Source organism: Lonchura striata, chromosome 3 (genome assembly GCF_046129695.1).
Source record: "Lonchura striata isolate bLonStr1 chromosome 3, bLonStr1.mat, whole genome shotgun sequence".
Lineage (NCBI taxonomy): Eukaryota > Metazoa > Chordata > Aves > Passeriformes > Estrildidae > Lonchura > Lonchura striata.
The window spans coordinates 86,888,757-86,909,861 of record NC_134605.1 but is presented as its reverse complement, the minus strand read 5'-3'; the positions used below and the strand labels follow the sequence as shown (position 1 = coordinate 86,909,861).

At 33.8% G+C, this 21,105-nt stretch overlaps 1 long non-coding RNA gene across 1 annotated transcript; it reads left to right on the top strand.

Moving 5' to 3' along the window:
* Positions 1-2,432: 2,432 nt before the first annotated feature.
* LOC110468098 (uncharacterized) lies at positions 2,433-18,267 on the top strand. Its single transcript, XR_013339750.1, has 4 exons — positions 2,433-2,698; positions 4,762-4,855; positions 8,071-8,145; positions 14,489-18,267. It is a non-coding gene; the product is annotated as an uncharacterized LOC110468098 (long non-coding RNA).
* The last annotated feature ends 2,838 nt before the right edge of the window (positions 18,268-21,105 follow it).

Here is a 21,105-nt window from a genome sequence, read left to right as displayed (position 1 = left end):
CCAGTTTCTCCTTCACAGACAATAGATGAATTTAATTTCAGGCAGGAATTCCCTGATGCGGAACATGGAAGTTACACAGAAAATGAATTGAACCTGGTAAAAATGCAGAGTGGTTTTACAACTGTATTGATTTCCAAGGAAAGGTGGTGAAAGAAGTGATGGTAACTTTTATTAGATAAACAGAAAGGACTAATCTCCCACTTTAAAAATATCAGTGTTCACTTTCGGAGATGGCATTATCATATAGGAAATCTTTAGATATTCTGTTCTGTTTTGAAAGGTTATCGTTTGCTATTAAATTTTGTGAGTTGCTTAGAACAGGTTTTATACGGAAAAATGGAATTTATTGCATCCCACATGGTAAATTTCCTTGAAACAGTGGCAATTTTTTATGAAATGTCATTGAAAGTTAGATTTATTGAAAAAACTCAAAAAAACTAATCTTAACTGGCAGCTGCTGAGCCTAGTTGAGTATTTAGTATACTGCATAAACTATTCCATAGACATGGAAAAAGGATGTATAATCATGTTAGTTAAATTAGGAATTCATTAAAAAAGAGCAAGGTACATCTATTAGTTTACCAGGATGCAGGGATGTGAAAAATCACTATCAGAGCTGTTCACTATTCTATTTTGGCTGCATAATTTATATCTCTAAAAAGTGGCTCTGATAATTTTCAATGCCATTCATCTAATTTTCATTTCTTAACATTTACAATGCAACAGGTTTACACTTGTGTTGGCACTTCATTTCATGCTAAATAGTTTAAAAACACATTCAGTATAGTAATTCCATTGTTTTAATCTCTGTTCATCATTGTTCCTTTCCTCTATTTCAAGTAAAATAATAAAATTATATCTGTCTGCCACAAGATTATTTTTCTTTAAGTTCAAATATCTGAAACAAATGTAATTACCAATAATTCATTCAAATTTAAATTCCATGTTTATATTCTGAAATAGCTAATACACTGATATTTTCAAGCCAAAGTATTGTAGACACTACTCTTTTACAAAAATTGCAAGTAAAATATTCAGTTACACACATTATCTCTGCCATACAACAGTGCCATATCCAAGTGTAATGTAAATCTCACTTGTTTCATTGGTGCTTTAACATATGTATGAGCTATATACATGTACACACATGCCTTAGAGAGTTAGTAGCATTCTGGTTTCCAAATGTATTTTTCCTGTTCAATTGATCTTTTATTTATAAGTATTTTCCTCTGATAATATTTTTACAGAGTTTTCCTCTCACTGATGATTTTTTCCTGAAGCATTGGAAAGGAAAAAAAAATTGAGACTATAAATTTTCACGTTTAGTGGTTTTCTCACTGCAGTCTTCTGCTTATTGGATGTCTGTCATCAAAGACTACCCCTTATGACTGACTGTACTGTAATTGATCCTAGGAAAAAGAAACTTTATGTACTGTGTTTGACATTTTTAATGAGTGCTCTCATAATGTAGAATAAAAAACCTATACATTAATTACTTTATTAAATATATACTATGGTTTGGAAAACAGTGGTTTATAATCGTGTTTGGGACCATTTCACTGCCTTTTCTTGGGGATGAAATATTAAACTCAAAAGCTTTCAAGTGAAGATGAAACTTAAATAAATCAACACCATTTCTGTATGGAATTCTAAATGCAGTATTTCCTCAATATATAGATAAGGCACTGAGGATGATGCACCATCTCTGCAAGATTCAGCTCTGTCTTGACTTGAAAACTGTGTCAATGTATTTAACGTATAAGTAACATCTCTACATTACATTAAAAAAAAAAAGATTCCTTCTACATCCAAACTACATCCATTAGTTCTTTATTTCTTTATTACACTATAAAATGGTTCTGAGATTATCAGATTCAAATAGTTTGGTTACAGCATGTGAAGTACAGTTTATTTTCACAATGAATTACTGTGTTAATTTAAAAAAATGATGTTAAGTACTTCTTTTTAAGCCATGAAGTAGACACCATTGAAGACTCATGAAGAGTTAATAGACAATCTATTGTTCACAGACTGCTTAAGTCAGCAATTGAATATTTTGACGTTAATGTAATTTCTGTACTTCATGCTGTAGGAATGTTTTAATTTGATTAATATTTCTTTAATTGAAGAAGAACAATAGTGAATGAGATTTTTTTAGGATAGGAGTCTTGTTTTCTTTCCAAGTTTGAGTTGTTTCCCATAGAAATTGCAAAAGAACCAGCCAGTCTGCTGGCCTATCAAGCATAAAAGGTTTAATTGTCTCTTCTGGCCATGTTGGCATAGTGGACGGAAAACCTGCTGCTCTGGGAAAAGAGCCTGTGGCAGGGCAGGATACTGCTCCACTGAATTGTTTTTTTGTTTTATCCTGCCTGACCCTTTTCTCTCCTCTGTTAAGACCCTGTGAAAAAAAAAAAAGGAGAGGAAGAAGGCAATCAAAGCAAAGACATCAAGAGTTTAGCAGTTCTCTGTGAAAATGTCCCAGATCTTCAGAGGTTCATAGATCAGCTGCATCTGACTTTATTGGAGAGCTTTACTTTTAACATCAAGGTGATCAAGACAGTTAGGTGTCAGGTGTTTGTGGGTTTTTTTCTGACATGCTAGTACTGCACTGTACTTTACTGGGAATTTTTAACTGTGGAGAAAATGTCAAATAAGATTACCTTCAAGACACACAAAAATGGGTCTCAGCTACTCTGAGGTAAGCTGTGCTTGCAGATATTTTTATAGTATGGTTTGATGATTATAGGTAACATGAAGTACGGATTACATCTTCAACAGAAGACAAGTGATGTCCTACTTTTTTCCAGAATAAATAGTTTTGAAATAAATAAGAAGAGAGCATACAAAGGGATTCAAGGAAAAGAGCTTTAAAATTAGAATGTATTTTTATTTCAAATCTATTAATTCCTTTCAACATAAGTTATGTAAGACATGCCTTTCAAAGGCATGAAAAACTACAGGTTGCTTCTCAAAAAACCAGAAGTGCAAACGGATAGAAAGTTGTTATAAAACAACAACAACAACAAAAACCAAAACTAAACAAAAAACTCAATAAAAACACATTCAAATGGAGTGCTGTAGTTAAAAACTTTTTCGGGAGTTATTGGGGAAAAAAAAATCTTATTTCCCTAAATTTTACTCATTTTATCTGAAAATAAATACACGTTGAGATAGATCATAATTACAAGATAAAAGTGATTTTTTCCAGGAAAATCCTTTCAAAAAATATTTGCAGCACAACACTATCTTTTTTTATACTCCCTGAATTTTTCTTATAGAAAAAACAAGATGAGAAAGAAATTGAGAGACAGACATAAAAAAGAATGTCACATTAGTATTTATTTCTTTTATTTCTTTCTGCTTGATGTAGAAACTATGATAATTTATTTCATGAGTTTATCTCTATATCAGAATTTCTCTATAATATGTTGTGCATACACAAAAGCAAAACTCATAGGACACAAGTTGTTTGAAGATAGAGTATGCTTTGAATTTTCCATATAAATTTCACAAATTAAAGGAGAAGGACGGTCCTGGGTATTTTGTTTTTCTTAAACTATAGATTCCCTCTCACTTATCTTAAAAAAGAATTTACTTTGTAGAAACATTGAAAACTTTGAAACAAAATGAAATATTCTGAAATGTTAAACATTTGCTCAGTAGCCAGTATACTACCTACCCCATAACTGATTGCTATGATTGATTCTACTTAAGTAGAATTTCGCAGCCAACAAATGTTATGTTTGCCACAGAAATGGCATATATTCAATTACTTTTCTAAAATGACTGGAGGCATATACCAAAGCAAGGTGGTGTTGTACACTCTAATGAAATGAAAGATATTGAGACACTAAAATTCATACAAGTAGCTTAGATATTAAATAGAAAACATACTGGAGATACTAATACCATAATAATGTATTAATTTTTATTGCTAGGAGGTATAACTGAGATTACATACTCTCACCTTCTGTGTGACGTGTAAGTCGCTGCGGATAAACACTACTTGACACACCATATTCTCATACTTTACCTTCCAGTTGTTTTCTAGACCTCATTTGAAAGTGCATTTGTATCATCTAAGGACACCAGAAACTATGTAATGATGTGAGGAAAGGACCTGCAAGCCATGGAATGAAGAAAATATCTTTGCAGGAGCAGTGTTTCTTGCAGGTCAAGAAAAGTTATTATTCCCTGCTATTTGGTGGCTGTGAGTCTGCTTTTGGAATACTGTGTCCAATTTTTATTCCCTGGTGCAAGAACTATAATGATGTGTTGGAATGGGTATGTCAAAGACCTATCACAATGATTACGAGTATGGAACACAAAATAAGTTTAAGAGGCTGATACCTGAGTTTGTGCAGTGTTAAGATCAGGCTTAGGAAAATATTAATGAAGTTTTATGCAGAGAAGACAGATAGACTCTTCTTGGAGTTGTGTAGTGATACACAAGAAGCTCTGGAGGACAGAAATTTCCTCTGATTAGGAAAAATAAATCAGATACCAGGGTAAAGTTTTTCACCACTAGAATAACCAAAAACTGAGACAGTCTCCCATAGAGGCTGGGAATGGAATCTCCATCCCTGAGGGTGAGGTATTTTAAACTCAAGCTTCTTAACCTTGATCTCTTTGATGCTGCTTGAAGTGAGGTCTTGGACTAAATGACTTTTAGAAATTCTTTCTAAATTATTCCATGATTGTGAGATACAAAAACCTAAGTGTCTAAATTAAGGAAAAAAGTGTCCATGTATTTTTTCCTAGATCTCTGGAGGGTCAAGAAAATGCAGTCTAGCTGCCCCAAATGGCTTTCTGGAGAATTAAGTATGTCTCCTGGGGAAATAAAGGAACACTACTGGTAAGTGCATTTCCTTAAGCTGGGAGCAGAGATTTTCCCGTGCTCACTAAAGGAAGGATAGTGTGAAAAGGATTTTTTTTCCTACTAGTTTCCAATTCTCAGTCTTTGTGCCCATTATTTAAGAGCTTTATTTGGTATGAATATAGCTACTGTGTGGATGAGTGAGAAAATGAATGGAATATGGGAAGCATATGGGGTATAGAACATATGATATACAGGAGAGGAAGCAGTCTATAAGGGTGGATGTTTGGATTTTAGAATCTCCTTTTCTCTAGTTGCATAAGGTTTGGTATGAAACTTGTCAAATTCACCAAAAAAATCACACACTGGACATATTTTTTTCTCTTACTGTGGGAGTAAATCACCAGATAACATCAGATTTTTTGTTTTTCAATTCTACAAGACTGTTTTGTATCACAAATTATTGGTTGTTGATTTTATTTTTTATTTCACGGAGAATATTCTATTGAGGTACTAAAGGAAGTTAGACGGAATCACAAAAGGGCAACAAAAATGTAGTTTAAGTTCAGAGTTATGTTATGAAAAGAGTCCTGGCCATGTTTTCAAAAGTATTTCAAACCATTGCAATAAATGTTATGTATACACAGTCTAATTAACAGATTAAACTTCCTGATACATAATTAATTTTACCATAACAAATGATGGACAGATATAAGAAATGAGAGACCATAAAAAGAAAAGGGACTATATAGAATCTCACAAAGCACCTAAAAATTTTTCTCTTGCTTTTTTTCCTTACAAATATTGCAACTAGGAACAGAAGAACTAAACTATTGTTTGGCATACTGCCACCTAATGAGAGGGAAAATCACTGACCCTAAATAGGCTGAAAGGTAGCACTTCATTGACTATGGGAATCTTATCATTGGGATCATATCATTGTTTCATCCTTTAGAACTCAGCACTCCAAACACTTTCCTTTTCTCTGGACTTTCCTGATTTCCCCTATTCAATCAGGATAATTTATTTAAACTGAACTGAAGAAGTAGTGTGATTTCAAATATTTCATAAGCTTTGAGCTGTACAGCACACCTTACACAGCAGAGTCCTGGTAGGATCTTACTTCATGAAACCTCAGTTATATCACAGTAGCCAGTCACATTTGTAAGCTATCCAAAGTAAAATGAGATGAACAAAGCAAACTAAAATTAGTAATAGTGTGTTTCTTGTCTGTGACAATACATAAAATAAGCAATGCATGATGATGGACAATTCCTAGTTTTTCCTCTTACTTCAACTAATAAAGAAATAAAAACATTTTATCAGTAACACTGAACTCTGTCCTAGTCCCTGTCCCTGTCTGTGTGGGAAGGAAACAGAACATTTTTACCCACAGATCTTTTTTTTTTTTTTTTTTTTTTCCTCCAAGACCTAGACAAAATGGCAGTGACAGAAGGCTACTGCTCCCTGGCAGAGCTTTATTGAATTACAACAAAGAGAGTAGAGTGTGGACAGGGGCTGGAAACAGGCCGCTGATTCAATGGAGACAAAGAGATACTGGATGCAATTCTCACAGGGAAAGCTCTCCTAAAGGCACCAGACAATTTTTTCCAAAGCAAGAAGTCCACCCTGGAACCTCACCTATTTCATAGCCTTTCACCTGTTGATCCTTCCACCACCTCAATGAAAAAATTTTTGAGATTATCAATTTGTTAAAAATCACAAAATATTGATTAAAAGCTTTTTCATGCAATTAGTGATTTGAACTTAATGTACAACAATATAAGTTTACTTATTGGCTACGGTGGAAAGTAAATCCAAAATTGTTCCATACTGTTTGATAGAGAAAAAAGTGTGAATCCCTTAGGTGATGCCACCTATTGAGTGAAGCTCCTACAAGACTAATCTCTACATTCCTTTTTTGGGATTTTAAAATAATAAATGTGCATGCTCAGAAATAGATTTCTTTCATTTCACTCAGACTATGCTTAAGAACATGTGAGGTTTATCTCATATCTTGCTAGAGTGTTTGCCTGTTCTTTTCCATATTTTAGTTTAATTTATGGCAAATTCACTAATTAAGATTGTAAATAGAAAAGTATTTTGTTTGCTGATATTTGTCAGTGGTAAAGTCAAAAATGAAAATATTTGCTTTACAAGATGAGATTTCACTCTCATAAAGTAAAATTTATCAGAGTGCATTTTTGTATAATAAACACTTAGAATTTCTCAAATTGGTAATTTTTAAGTATTGTAAGTGTTCTACCATGGATTTCCTGCTATTTTTCCCTAACACTTACGGCCACAGAGTCTCTTAAGAAAATAAGTGAGACTAATAAATTAAGAGATTATAAAGGAAAATAATGTGATCATCTGCTTGAAATTAGCAGAGACATATGCCATGCTCCATGGGTGGTTGTTTTGCACCCAAAAAAACTCAGGTATTCCATGCAACCAATCATCCTATGCTTCAATTTCCTTATATATATTATAAAATAGGCTAGTGAATTGATTTTTTTTTTTAACTTCTGATGCAATCCTCTTGGCTTATATTTGTACCTCAGTCCATAAAATTGTACTCAAGTATGCCTCAAACTGAAATATATTTTTTGGGGGTACTAAGATCTGTTTCTTGCCTTTTGTTTATTCTTTTGTCACATAGCATTTTCTGTACCTGAAAGGACCGCAAAGCCAAAATGCAGCATTAAGAGCTAATCATAAAAAATGCAATGTTTCAGAAAAATCTCCACATCTATGGAGTCATCACCACAGTAAGAAGGGAAGTACTGCTGGTTGATAGCATATAATTGTACTTCCTTAATGAGTAAAGTTAGCTACCTAATTCTTACCTAGCACAGCTATTACAAAGTCATATTACTACTGCTGATTATGATTGATACCTTTATAGCAGTAAAAAGAATATGAACAAAATACAGACCTAAACACTAATACAAAATTGTTCATACAGTTTATTGTAAGGAAATCCCTTTGGCTGTGGGAGTAGCCAAATTAGCTGCATTGTGTCAAAAAATTTATCAGTTTTATTTTGGGTACATTAGTGCTGAAAATCTGCTTCTTACAATCAGTTTGCAGGCAGTCACTTAGTGGTTTTTTTATTGGGTTTTTTTTTGGTTTTTTTTTTTTTTTTTCCTTGGTAGTTCAGTAAAAAAGTGAACTGTATGGAGAAATTTGTTACTATTTTGGTAATGGCTCAAAACTTAGTCTTTAACCTATTCTATTTATTTAATTAATAGACAATATTACTTTCAGAGATATTGATAGAAAGCTTCCAACAGGAAACTTGAAAGAAAAAACCTATTACCTATAAGGTAGGATTCATTTTTTCCTATTTATATACTTTGAATATCCAAAAAAAAAAATGTCATCGATACGTTATTCATCAGGTTTTTGGTTGGAGAAAATTTAATTCATGTTGTCTCACAGAAATTGAAGACATTGAAGTGATATGTATTACTGCAATATTATTTTTTAGCTGTTTCTACTGCACTTCACTCTCCCTCTCTCCTATTTTCTGATCCTGTTCATATACCCTAGAAATTAGTACAAAACATTATTCTGTCTCTAGGATAAAAACATTTTCTTTTTGGTGCTCTAAATCTCCCCTTCAGGCCAAGGAGGGAGTTAAATCTAAATCTCTTTCTGACTGGATGATTTAGCCACTAATCTCCTTTGTTTAAAATAGTGCACAATAGTGGCCACAGCTTTTCTTCTGCATGTGCTGTTTTCTAAAAAGCAGTTTCTACTGTAAGAAAATGCATATTTTGACTTTCATTTGGCATGCTTTCCACACCAATTTTGGTGTATCACAGCCCTCTGTCTTGCAGCCTCAACCACGAGTAGTTTTAAGATAAGTGCTAGACTGCAATAAATGTGAATGGCCTTAACTGTGCAATAAACACAAAATTCTGGAATCTGATAAAATAGAGGCCTTTTAATCTAAGTTTATCTAAAAAATTAGGCAAATGGTCTTAAACAAAAATTGTCTGTATTGCTTTTAGATTTTTACATACCTGTCTTCAAAGAAATTCACTTGGTGAATAGCTAAGTAAAATGTGCAAATATTAGATGGTTAAATTAAATTACATCAGTCCCATTCCTTTGGAAAAAAAAAAAAAAAATCAGAGAAGTGTCTATTAGCTCCAGATGTACTGGGTTGTTCATGGATTATAGTTTTGAACTCTAGGTTTCAATTCTGTCCAGAACCTGCTTTGTTTGATTAGTAGCACTGTCACTAAATGATAGACAAGCATTTAGTAGTGCTTACAGAATGAGATGTTTGAAGTTTCCTCACCCTTTTTGCACAAAACTGTATTAGTACAGCAAGTCAGGAATCCAGGTTTGACCTAAGAGTATTCAAAGCTACAGCTTTCATTATGAAAGTCTCGACCTGCTTTGTGAATCTCTTGTTCTGTGCAGAAGGAAATGAGCAATATGGAAGCTGAGACAGAAATTAATATTGTCCATGTCTACAATGCACAATATTAAAGTATGGGACTCAAGTCTCTAATTATTTCTATTTTTTGGTGACTGAATAATAAAAATACATAAGCAATTTAAACAATAGAAACCAGGGCCCTCTTGGTTGAGAGTTTTACTAATAGAATTTGCTCTCTTTTCTTTACTTTCCCTAATCTCACAATACGTTCATTATAATTTTGAAAGCAGTGTGACAGGAAAGATGGAGAATTCATCAGCTTGATGAGAAAAATTTACAAATTAGTGATGAAAATTTCTATTCTGCTTGAAATTTTTTTTCTCTCACAGCCTGCCGACTAGCAGTCTTTATCCTCTTAGAGAGCTCCAAGTATTCTTTGGTTTAGAGGCAATTGATTACAATAATTGTATTAAACATTTTTTGGGGTGTGTTAGGCATACTAAGAACACAGTAGAGAAAGCTTACTGCTGGGTAACTTACAAAACTTTAAGAGTCGTAGTAGCAATGGATTGGGTTCTAAGATATTTATCTTTTCTCAAATGCCAGCATCTTGGGCATGACCTGTGGCAAAAAAATAAGCAATTAAGACAAGTTTATAAGTGAAAATTGTATTCCTATGTACCGGAGAGGAATAGATTATAGGTTAATTTTGGTTCTTTGGTTTACCCCTTAGTTCTAAGTGTGTTAAGCTTGAATAAAACTTAGTGCAGGTACTGAGGCTGTTCTTCTTGACATAATATATCACTTGGATCTTCATATAAAACTGAACTTTATGCCTTTTACATTTGCATACAGAACTGGTTTGGGACATTAGTTTTTCTGTGTAAATAGACTTCAATATATTCAGTATATTGTCAATATACGTCCAAATATTGAAGAGTAAAATGAACTACATAATTAAAATTCATTTCATTTACTCTTTAAAATGTCATTAATGATCTTCCGTTGCAATGTTCCAGTATTCCATATATTCCCTAATAATATACTAGCTGTGTGTACAGTAACTGGCAAAATAGTCTACTTGCGTACCTGCTGATAAGCCTTAGTAGATGACAATTGAAATGGATTGTTTACACTGGAAATTTAAAGGTGACAAATTTTGGTAGATATGTCAGCTGGCCTAATACCAAAAAGAAAAAAATTCAAATTCATTCAGGAAAGTAGTGATCACAATAGACACCATATAACAAGTTAACTAAACAAACCTATTTCAAAAAATAATTTAAAGTATGAAAAATATTTTTGTAGCATTTTCCTACTTGCTTTCTAAAAGAAAATGGAAAAAGAAAAGGAAAAATTGATAAATCTTAAAAACTATTCTCTGGAGTAGTTTCATATCCATCTCTAGAGATGTTCTACTTCTTGCTTTATCCTTTAATCTTTTTCTGTGAACAGCTGTACATTTAAGTCTCTCCTGAATTTTTACCAAGGAACAAATTTCAATGGTATTTTGATATTTATTTAATGACTCTGGAAGGTTTTCTCAGTCTTTTCTGGAACTGCACCTTCCTTCTGAACTCATACTACAATTTAATCTATAAAGGTAAAGTAAGTGTCTTTTTATTATTTTCCTTCTTTGAAAACTACATCTCAGTAATCTCAGGTTATCAATGCCCAGCCCAAGAAATATCAGTGATAGCCACCACTATACCATGTCCTGTTTTTTGGCGATTGGGTTGGTCAAACAACCTAAAGATTAACCTTTAGTCAGTCCATGCTAATTACCTCTGAAAACCTTCTTCTTATTCATGTGGATAAAGATGCCCTTCAGAATGAATATATTCTGTAGGAATAGATGAGACAGTTCCTGTGATATTTTTAATCATTCTTCAAATTTTGGAGAGTTTTGAAGCTTAGAGCTCCTATTTTGGAGGTGGAAAGTCTCTATAATCTCAATGATTTTAGACAAGACTTGAGACCCTGTTTAGGAGAACAAAACACATTATTTTAATTTGCATTTATAATGAGTAAAGAAGTATTGAAAGGAAAAGTCCCACTAAACTATGCCATATATCTGAAAAACTAGTTTTCTCCAACTCTTTCTAGGAATAATGGAGCAGAATTTTAACAAAAATATATTGTCCATATATCCTTGGAAGTTTAATTGTATGGAAGGTGAAAATGAAATTGAGAGTAAATAACAATAGCTTCTTAACATTTCTTTCTTTATTTTTTAAAGGAATTTGTAGTAAAAGAGTTGAAAACAAAATTTGCAATAAAATCTCCTTTTGTTAATTGATTATTTTCTGCTGAAAAATAGGAAGAACTTTCACTTCCTCCTCTGAATGAAAGTTCCATGACAGATAACAAACCATTCAGTGTAAATTCACCACTAATATAAACATTTTTATTCAAGCTTCTTTTCTGAGAAATCCATAGAATCTGCTACATAGCCAAAGGTACCTGATAGTGTTGTTTAAAAGTGTCTTGTATTAAGACACAAAAAAAACAGTAGTGATAAAATACTTGGGACCTTAATGTCATGTTTTGACTGAAATTACTGTAAACTCACATATGCTTCCCATATGTTGCATGATGTATATTTATATAGGAATATAGGCAGACAGGAAGCTTTATGCTGTGCCAATGGTGCTCATTATCAGAGTTATACCCCTGGAATACATGACAGTTTTTGTTCACTGTATTAATGGATATTAAGGTTATAAATCACAGCTCACAGTCACAGATATATGTACTGTGTCTGCATGAATCTTTGGCCTAGAAGGCATAAGTACTAAAAATAGCATGACCTAAAATAATTGTAGATGGAAGACATGTTTGCTAGAGTTTAATCTACTCACCCAATTTTCTGCTATTTAAAGTCTAATTAATGCAAGGAACTTATTGTAAGCTCACTAAACCTGCTAAATCAGATGAAATTGATAAAACAGTGAGCCAGACAAAAAAAAGCAAGTAAAATGGAAAAGGATTGCCCATCAAGTGCTGATGTACAGTATGAAAAATTAAGATATGTGGTCCTTCAGAAAGAGTTCACAATTTTTGAACCCAGCAATTCCATCACTAGCTTGGAATTAGCTGGAATGCTCTCATTGAAGGATTTGTGATCAGTGGCTGAATGTCCAAATGGAGAACCAATGATGAGTGCCATTACTCAGGGGTCAGTATGGGGATTGGCACTATTAAAATCTTTGTTGGTGACATTGACAGTAGGATTGAGTGCATGCTCAGCAAGTTTGCAAGACAAAACCAAGCTGTGTGGTGCAGTCAACATGCTGGAGGGAAGGGATGACATCCAGAGGGACACTGGCAGGCTTGAGAGTTTGGCCTGTGCATATCTCAGGAAACTGAACAAGGCAAATAGAAATACAGACTACGGAGAAAAGACTAAGAGCAGCCCTTAGGAGAAGGATTTGAGGGTGTTGGTGAATGAGAAGCTCAACATGGAAATGTGAAATGTGAAAATGTGCACTTGCAGCCTGGAACTTGGGGTGGATTAAGAGAAGCTTGTCCAGCAGATTGACAGAAGTGATTCTGCCCATATACTATAATCTCATGAAGTTCCCAATGTGAGAAGGACATGAACCTGTTGGAGCATGTCCAGAGGTGGCCACAAACCAGATCAGAACTGATGCACTTCTCCTATGAAGACAGGCTGAGAGAGTTAGGGCTGTTCAGTGTGGAGAAGAAAGGGCTTCAGAAAGACCTTAGAGCAGCCTTCCAGTATGTGAAGGAGACTGACAGGAAAGTTGGAAAGGGTCTTTACAATGATCTGTACATGTAGTACAAAGGGGTAATGGATTCAAACTGAAAGAAAGTAGATTTAGACTAGATATTGGGGAGAAATTCTTTACTGGAATGTGTTCAAGGTCAGGTTGCATGGGGCATTGAGCAAGCTGGTCCAGTGGGAGGTATCCCTATCCATGATGGGGGATTGGAACTAGATGACCTTTAAGGTCCCCTCCAATTTATAAATATTAATGTGGTAATATAAGATATGCACTGTGTGAAGCTAAAAAATGAGAATACGTTAGAAACAAAGTGAATTATATTAGAATGCTAATTATTCAAATAAACAAGGTGTCCTGGGCTCCTTATATATTCTTATGTAGCATCCCATGAGCTCTCCCAGACTGGTCAATTCCCAAGTCCTAGGCCCTGGCAAGGGCAGTAACTACTTACCATAGAGTCAGTCCTCCTGGGGGGAAAAGCAGACTCCCAAATGAACTTCTGTGTCAACTTCCCCTGTGTAACTTCCCCTGGTTTCTCCTTTCCCTGTCCCCTCACTGGATTGGTATCTCTGGTGGCCGCCCCCTTTCCCTGGAGACCAAACCCCTCTGCCCAGCCCTTAGCTCTGCCCCCAACTCCTTCCCCTTCTTAATCTGTCTCTTCCATGTCTTGGCTTCTTTTGCCTTGCTGGGTTCCCTGCAGCCACATGTGACATCCTCCTCTGGAGTAAAACCCTGCAAAAAGAGCCTTTCTTGCCTCTATTGCTGAGCCAGCTGCAGTGAGTGTTGAGTGAGGGTCTGACTGCATTGCCTGAAGGTTATCTCAGCTTGCTTTTCTACAGGAAAGGCTTGTGGGGAACAGGTTGTAGGCAGCAGCAACCACTACTCCAACACCTGCATTTTTATTCTTCTATAAGTCAGATTTTATACTATTGTTAAGTTTTTTTGAGGTGACTTAAATGTGAAAACTGTGAAGGAGGAACACTAAGACAATGAAACAAAGTGGCAGCATAATACTTCTCAAGTAAGATTACACAGTCTTTTGATAAGAATCAGAATATTGTGTTCCAGTCTGCTAAGAGCAATTTTTTTCTACTTATTGCAGCATTTGAAACAGCATGGAGAAATTCAGCAGAGTATATATCAGGGGTGCAAAACATGAACAGAGCTTTGAAAAAATTATGTATCTAAGAGGAAGACAAATTACAAGACACTTGAAAAAATATTACTTTAAAAATTTGTATTTTTAAAATAATTTTTAAAAATATTCAGGTAATAAACCATACCAACTGTAACTGATACTTTTAAATTCCAAGACAGTGGAAAATAAGACATGATTCAAGTCTTATAAGGTATAAATCTCAAACCAGGATGTCTTTATTTTTGGGGATGTATGAGCAATTCAAATAAATTACTAAATTATTAATTATTCCTACCTCGTAGAAAGTAGTCTTACCATGATATGAATCTGCATCCCCAGCTCCAATGCACTTAGTAGAATTATGTTTTGTTTGTTTTCCTGTATCACAGAATCAGAGAATCACAGAATGGATCAGGATGGAAGGGACTGCAGTGGGTCAAGCTCTCCAACCTCCCTGCTCAAGTAGGGTCATCCTAGAACACATGGCACAGGATTGTTTCCGGATACTTCTTGAATATCTCCAGTAAGGGAGACTCCATAACCTCAACCAGTTCTCAATCCATCCCACTGTCCATTAATCTGCACCACAATTCTTGATTTGGCCTGTGAGGATTTCATGAAAGAATCTCACTTTCTCTCTTTTTTTTTAATGATTGAATGTTTTAATGTTTGAGTTAAATTTATAACATATATTTAAGCTTTGACAAAGATTTGACAAAGCAAAATAATAGATTGTGAAATTACAATTATCATGACATGTGCTCCTGGGACAAAGAGGAAATGTTGAATAAGGAATGTCTCCTATGCAAAGAAGTTCTTTTAAAATTAAACAAAGCAACAATTTTAATACTTTTCTTATTCAGTGTATCAATGTATATAAAAATCTTTAACAATAAAGTTAACTTTCTTGTCTTCTTTCATACAAGCCCTGCCTTTTGCCACTGTGCTTTGAGAGCAGTAGAAGTACCTGCAATTACCATCTCATAACCTCATGGAATTTTGTGTCCTTTTTCTTTAAAAATAAAGAAAATTAAGCTCTAAAATTACATTTTTATCCAGACTAATTCCATCTTCCTCCATTAACTTGTTCATATGAAATTTAAGGAATTCTAGAGTGAATGGGACAGACTACAGTGCTAAAAACATTTCTGCCTTTGCCAGTCAAGATTTTGTGAGTACAAGATTCCTCAGCTCATGGAAAGTCAAAATCCATTTTTAAGGGTTTTCAGTTTCATGAGATTTATAAACACAAACATAAAAATTGAGACAATGTAAGTAAACTGCAACTAACTGGAAACACACTATAGGCTTTGCAGAGGTAAAGTACAAAGATAACCTGCTTCATAAGCAAATTTATGAAACTCCTAGAGAAGGCTTCAGCTAGCAGAACCATAGGTTCAAAACAAAATGCAGAATGTTTATATAAGCAAATTGCATTAATAGGATAGTTGTGTTAAATGAGTTGCTTTTATCAGGAGAAAAAAAGCTAATAGAACTGGAGAGATGATTTAAATTTGTAGTGATAATTTAACAAGATTAATATGTACTTTTCTATTTTAGAAGAAAGCTCTGAGAAGTATAATTGATTAAAGTGCATTTGATTCAGATACTGTAATGTGACAAGAAGCTAAATTATTTTTTAAAGTACTCAGAACATTGCAGAACACTTGTAGCATAGTGTAAAATTTTCCTCACTTGATGTTTGCTGTCATAGGCCCAAGAACATTTCTCAATTTTATAGTTACAGAGATTTCCTGGATAATAGTTCCAATAGAAGAGAGATGAGTCTAAAAGAGTTCCCCAGTGCATCTGTGGAAAATGATCATAACTGTTTTGGGATGAGTGCTCATATGAAACCCTGAGGCTGTTCAGATTAGAACATTTGAAAATAGAGTAATTATTCAAGATGACTACTTGATTATTGTGTTATTTTTCTTATTTTTCACATACTTTTTTTTAAATTGGTTTCAATTCAAGATTGATATCTCAACTGAGGTACGTTTATGAGGGCAAAGTATTTAAAATCACACAATCCTTAATGGCAGTTTAATCAAGGAGAAGCTCAGATGAAATGTTGTGGGCACCTTGCTTGTATTCCTTCAGTCCTAATATTTTCATTGTAAAGAGAATTTTCTTTGCCTAGAACCTTTTCAATTACCATGGCCAGAAAAAGCCCTTAGCAGTCTAAATATCTTCCATATACTCCTGAAATAAACCTTTCACTGTAATTTCACCAAAAATCAACTCTGTGAATTCCAAGACCCTGCTAGAATGAAAAATAAATTGCAGTTTGTAGATAGAGTTGGGACATTTGTTGCTCTTCATGTAACAATGTTATTGTAATTAACTTGTGATGCCACTCATTGCAACCATGGCACAGTTCTAGTTTATGGCAATGAGCTGTGTTGACCAAAATCAGGATTCAGTAATCTAAATGTAAGTTGTTTAAGATATTTGAGAGACTCTACTGTTCCTTTTATATCTCTAATTGCTACAAAATAGTGTAGTTTCTCTAAAAAGGTCTTATGCTATATTTACCTATTCCAGAACTTTAATGCCAATGTGTCCCATTATGACATAATCAATATACATACTGTCAAGGGGATAAAAGTCCCCTTGTTTTAATCTGGTTTCTGAAAAAAAATAGCATCTATTATCTGAGTTATAAATTATTATTTATTATAGGAATTTGAAAACAAGATATAAAGAAAATATTATATGTTGCTTGGTTTAATTTTTCCTATTAAGTCTAAGAAATGATGTTGATTTGTTAGTGTTCAACCCATTAATATGAAGACCTATGTAGCTTTACCTACCAAGAGGTATTATATGAAGAGAAGACATAAAAATAGCTTAAGGTCATATACAGTTTTCTGGGGAAAAAATGCAATGGTAACATTAAAAGAAAAATTACAATCTTCTAACAAGGACATCTTATTACACAATTTTCCACTAAAACCACTTCCAAACGTGCTTCATTATGTAGTTCACTAATGGCATTTCAGACCCTCAAAAATGTTAGGAACTTCAACATTGAGTTCATATGAATTTTGAACTCAAGATAAAGAGGCTCCTCACAGCTTGAGGTCATTAATTTGCAAGCTATTTGTCAGTTGCACAGTAAGCAGATGGAATGTGCTCATCAGAGTACAATTTAAATGTGAAATAAATTAAAATAAAGAAAATTTAAAATTATGTGATCAAGCTGGGACAACATCCAAATACTTCTAAGCATGAGAATTAAATAGATTGGAAGCTGATAAGGAAAAGAAAAAAAAAGGCAATATACCAAATGAAATCACTTTAAAAAGAAATCGATCTTATATCTTTATTTTGTGAGCTCTTTGGTAGAAAGTTCTATCTGATGACTTAGTTTAGGGAAGGAAAAGGCCTTCAGTCATGAAAAGTAGCTTCAAGATGTAATTCTGTAAGAAACAATACATAGTCTAACTTTTTTTCTTTTTTGGTGACTTTTTAAGCTTGATATTTTAACTCTGAATCAAGAGTACAGATTACAATATGCTGTCTACATTGGACAAAAGATTAGCTAGCTTTATAAAATTGATTTAAACATTTGTGACACTGAAACTTATATGAAAGCAGTTCTCCAGTCTTTTTCTGAATTTTTCTGATTTAAAATACAAGACAGTATCATGATCCAATACTCCTATGTAAACTGATTTATAACAAAATCATGAGCATTAATCCTTTCAGTACTCAAGCATTTAATACTTCTCAGGACTGATATGTAGAAGCTAAAGTATTTCTGGTAGTTCTCTTTCTTTTGACAGCTTCTGTTTATCGTTTGTTGTCTCAGATAATAGTAGGAGAGGGTATAATGAAATATTGGAATACATACTAATAATGCTATAGGTAAGGATTTATATTTTCTATTTTTTGTTGCAATATGTAAGATTATTTCTAGTCTGTGCATTCCTGTATATGTGAGTACACATACATGTGTCAGTCTGTATGTGTTTAGGTAGATATTTTATACACTCCTGCGGGTAGATTATATTCTTCTGTTATTTGTACTGTAATGTATCTTTCTTAAACAAAATATTAGATATAATTCATGCTTTATCTCCGAAATTCAAATTTTTGATCATGTGATTTAAAGGAAAAAAATCCTAACATTAAAATAAAGTTCTTTCATTCTTCTTGGTTACATTTTGTTTTGTTTTTCAAATCTATGTTATTATTCACAACACTAAACATCTAGCTGAACTTGAAAACAATGGCAATTTTTCTTTGCAGTGTGTCATTAAGATATTACACCTGAATTTATTCACTCATCAAAAGTAAAAAATGTAATTTTTATTAAAGTCAGAATCAGCTTTGGGATTGAATCTTTCTTGATTGGTTGGAACTTTGTAAAAGTTTATATGGGTGCTGAAATTAGATCTAATTTATCCAGTTTGATGTATCTCCCCAGTCACATTTACAAAGATGGAAATATGTTAAATGAGTTACACAGATGAAGAAAAAATATGTCCCTTAAGCAATTCCCCTTGATGTATATAATTAAGTATCTTGTTAGAGACAAGTCCAGTGATTTTCTTCTGCTAAAACAATATTTTCTCCTAATTTATTCTAATTAAGCAGATTGTCATGAGGTCACTTATTTGGCTGTTCATCATTCTTTGAAGATCTTTGTATGAACCAAACACAAAGTGGCACAATTATTTCTGTCAAAGCCAAAGCTTTCTACTTCAATATTAAATGTATTGAAGCTATTCTTTTCTATTTCCATTATTTCAGCAGAAAAATCCCTGAGCTAATCATATCAAGTGTTGACTAATTTAGATAGTGAACTGTATGGCACAGACTGTAGAGGAGGGAATATGATGTGTGTAGCACAGAAAATCCTCACTAACAAAACAGAAGAAACTGCTGCATAAAACACCCCTTCCCAAGATGTCACCTTTTGTCTGGGATACTCTCATGCCTCCAGCCCTCAGCCCCAGGTCCACAGAAGGGATGTTGTTTCAGGCGGTGATTGCGGGAGCAGGGCAGGCAGCAGTCGCTGGTCCCAGGGCAGGGTGAAACCAGGGACACCCAGCCCAGGCCACGGTGAGGCTGAGCCGCCTCTCTGAGGGGTCAGCACCAGGACAGGGTATCCCACTGAGAAAGACAGAAATAATTTTTACCTGACTACAAGTGACATGTTGTAGATATCCCTGAAGACCTCAGGATACAGCTTATGTGCACTTGAAGGCAGAAACTTAAGTGTAAGGTTATTGCAGTTAGATAAACTGATTCCCTGCAAAACATTTGCTTAACTTGCAACTGAACTGAACTGCTATGAAAAGGAAGAGGAAAACAAAAATCAATTTAACAAACCCCTATATTTTCTTGCCTGAAAATTTTAAAAGATTGAGAATCCTCAATCTAGTTGCATTGTTACAAATTGAGATTGTTTGTCTATATATATAATTTTCAAATGGAATAATTAATCTGAGAAAAAGTAAAATATAAATAATGAACAGATGTGGAAAAACACATTGCTGAAACTGTAGAATGTTTACTGTGTATGGGTAGGTGTATGTGTATGTATAGGTCTTTTTTTATTTAGCATAAACATCCTTGTTTTATTAAGGTGTGAAATTGTCAAAAGAAACATTAGATGTGTCCATTGTGAATAAAAATTTATCCTTTACATTGAAATTAAGGTGGCATTGGTATACAATAGCAGAAGAGCAGACTAAATTTTTAATATCAATTTTTTTATTAGGTTTTAAAATGAAAAAAGCTAGTGCATTATCTACCTCCTGACTGAGGAAGCAAAAATGTCAGCTGTTTCCAATAATCCGTTTTGTTTATCTAATCAGATTATTTAAATATTTTTTATAGTGATGAAACCAAATAGGTGACGCAACTGTTTAAGCATTATTTGTTAGCAGATTTTTCATGATGAATCAGACCAAAGGTACCTCATGCTCATCTATTGGGTCCTGGAGTGTTCAAAGCTACATATATGTAGAACAGTATTGGAAAAGGGTCAGCCTTACTCCAGGAGTTTAATTCAACCTTCAATTTTCTGTAGATCAGGGAGTTTCTGAGCTGATCTAGTATCTGTGTGTTCATGGACACGAAACAGATGACTTTTATATGAACATCCCTGCCATCCCTGGAGCCCATACATACCACAACATTCTGTAACATAAAATTCTACAACTTATCTAGAAATTATGAGAGGATTCCTCTGCCTTTGTTTTTTTGGTTCTTCAGCTTCCATCAGGTTAAGTAAGGTAGCCAATCACTTCACTCTAGAAACTCTGGCTTTGTTTGTTTAAAAGATAATAAATAATGTATTAAAGATGAGTTACTCCCTGATTTTTATTAATACCAGTTAGTGCCACTGATCAATCAGAGTTTGAACAACTCATTACATTTATATCTTTTTCCTTCTCAATTCAGTGAAATTCCTTGTAAAATAATTTGTGGCGATGAGCTAAAAGACTATATTTACTTCAAAGCTGTAAACTCATGATTTATCTCTGGTTGGTGTTTCCTGGTTCTTAGGGAAAAAAGGTTTTCAAACTTTTGTGATGATTTTTGTTAAAATGCTGGATTTGGAGTTTTGTTTTATTTCTAACTAAAGAGATGAAATTGGTGTTTTAGTCTGCTTCCAGTACAACTTTTTCAAAAGACATTAAATGTTCAAGGAGATCTGAACTGTCACAAAATCAGTGTTAGAGGCTATAGATGGAGAGACAGCAGTTTTTATAGTTCTTCAAAGTAAGACATAAAGCTATTTTTTGAAGTCAGTGCATTCCAGACTACTGGATGCAATTTAGCAGTCTTTTCTAGACAGCTCTGCTGATGTGGGACCTGACCTAATACCCATAAAGGTTACTTGTAGTTTGTCAGTGTAGACATTAGATGAATTCTGTTAGGATCTTTTGCTGTAGAAGAAAGCCTTCAGATTTAAACTGGCCATCTCTGATAAACTGCTAAGCAAATACTGGTTACATTATATAGTAGGTGAAAAGAGAAAGATATG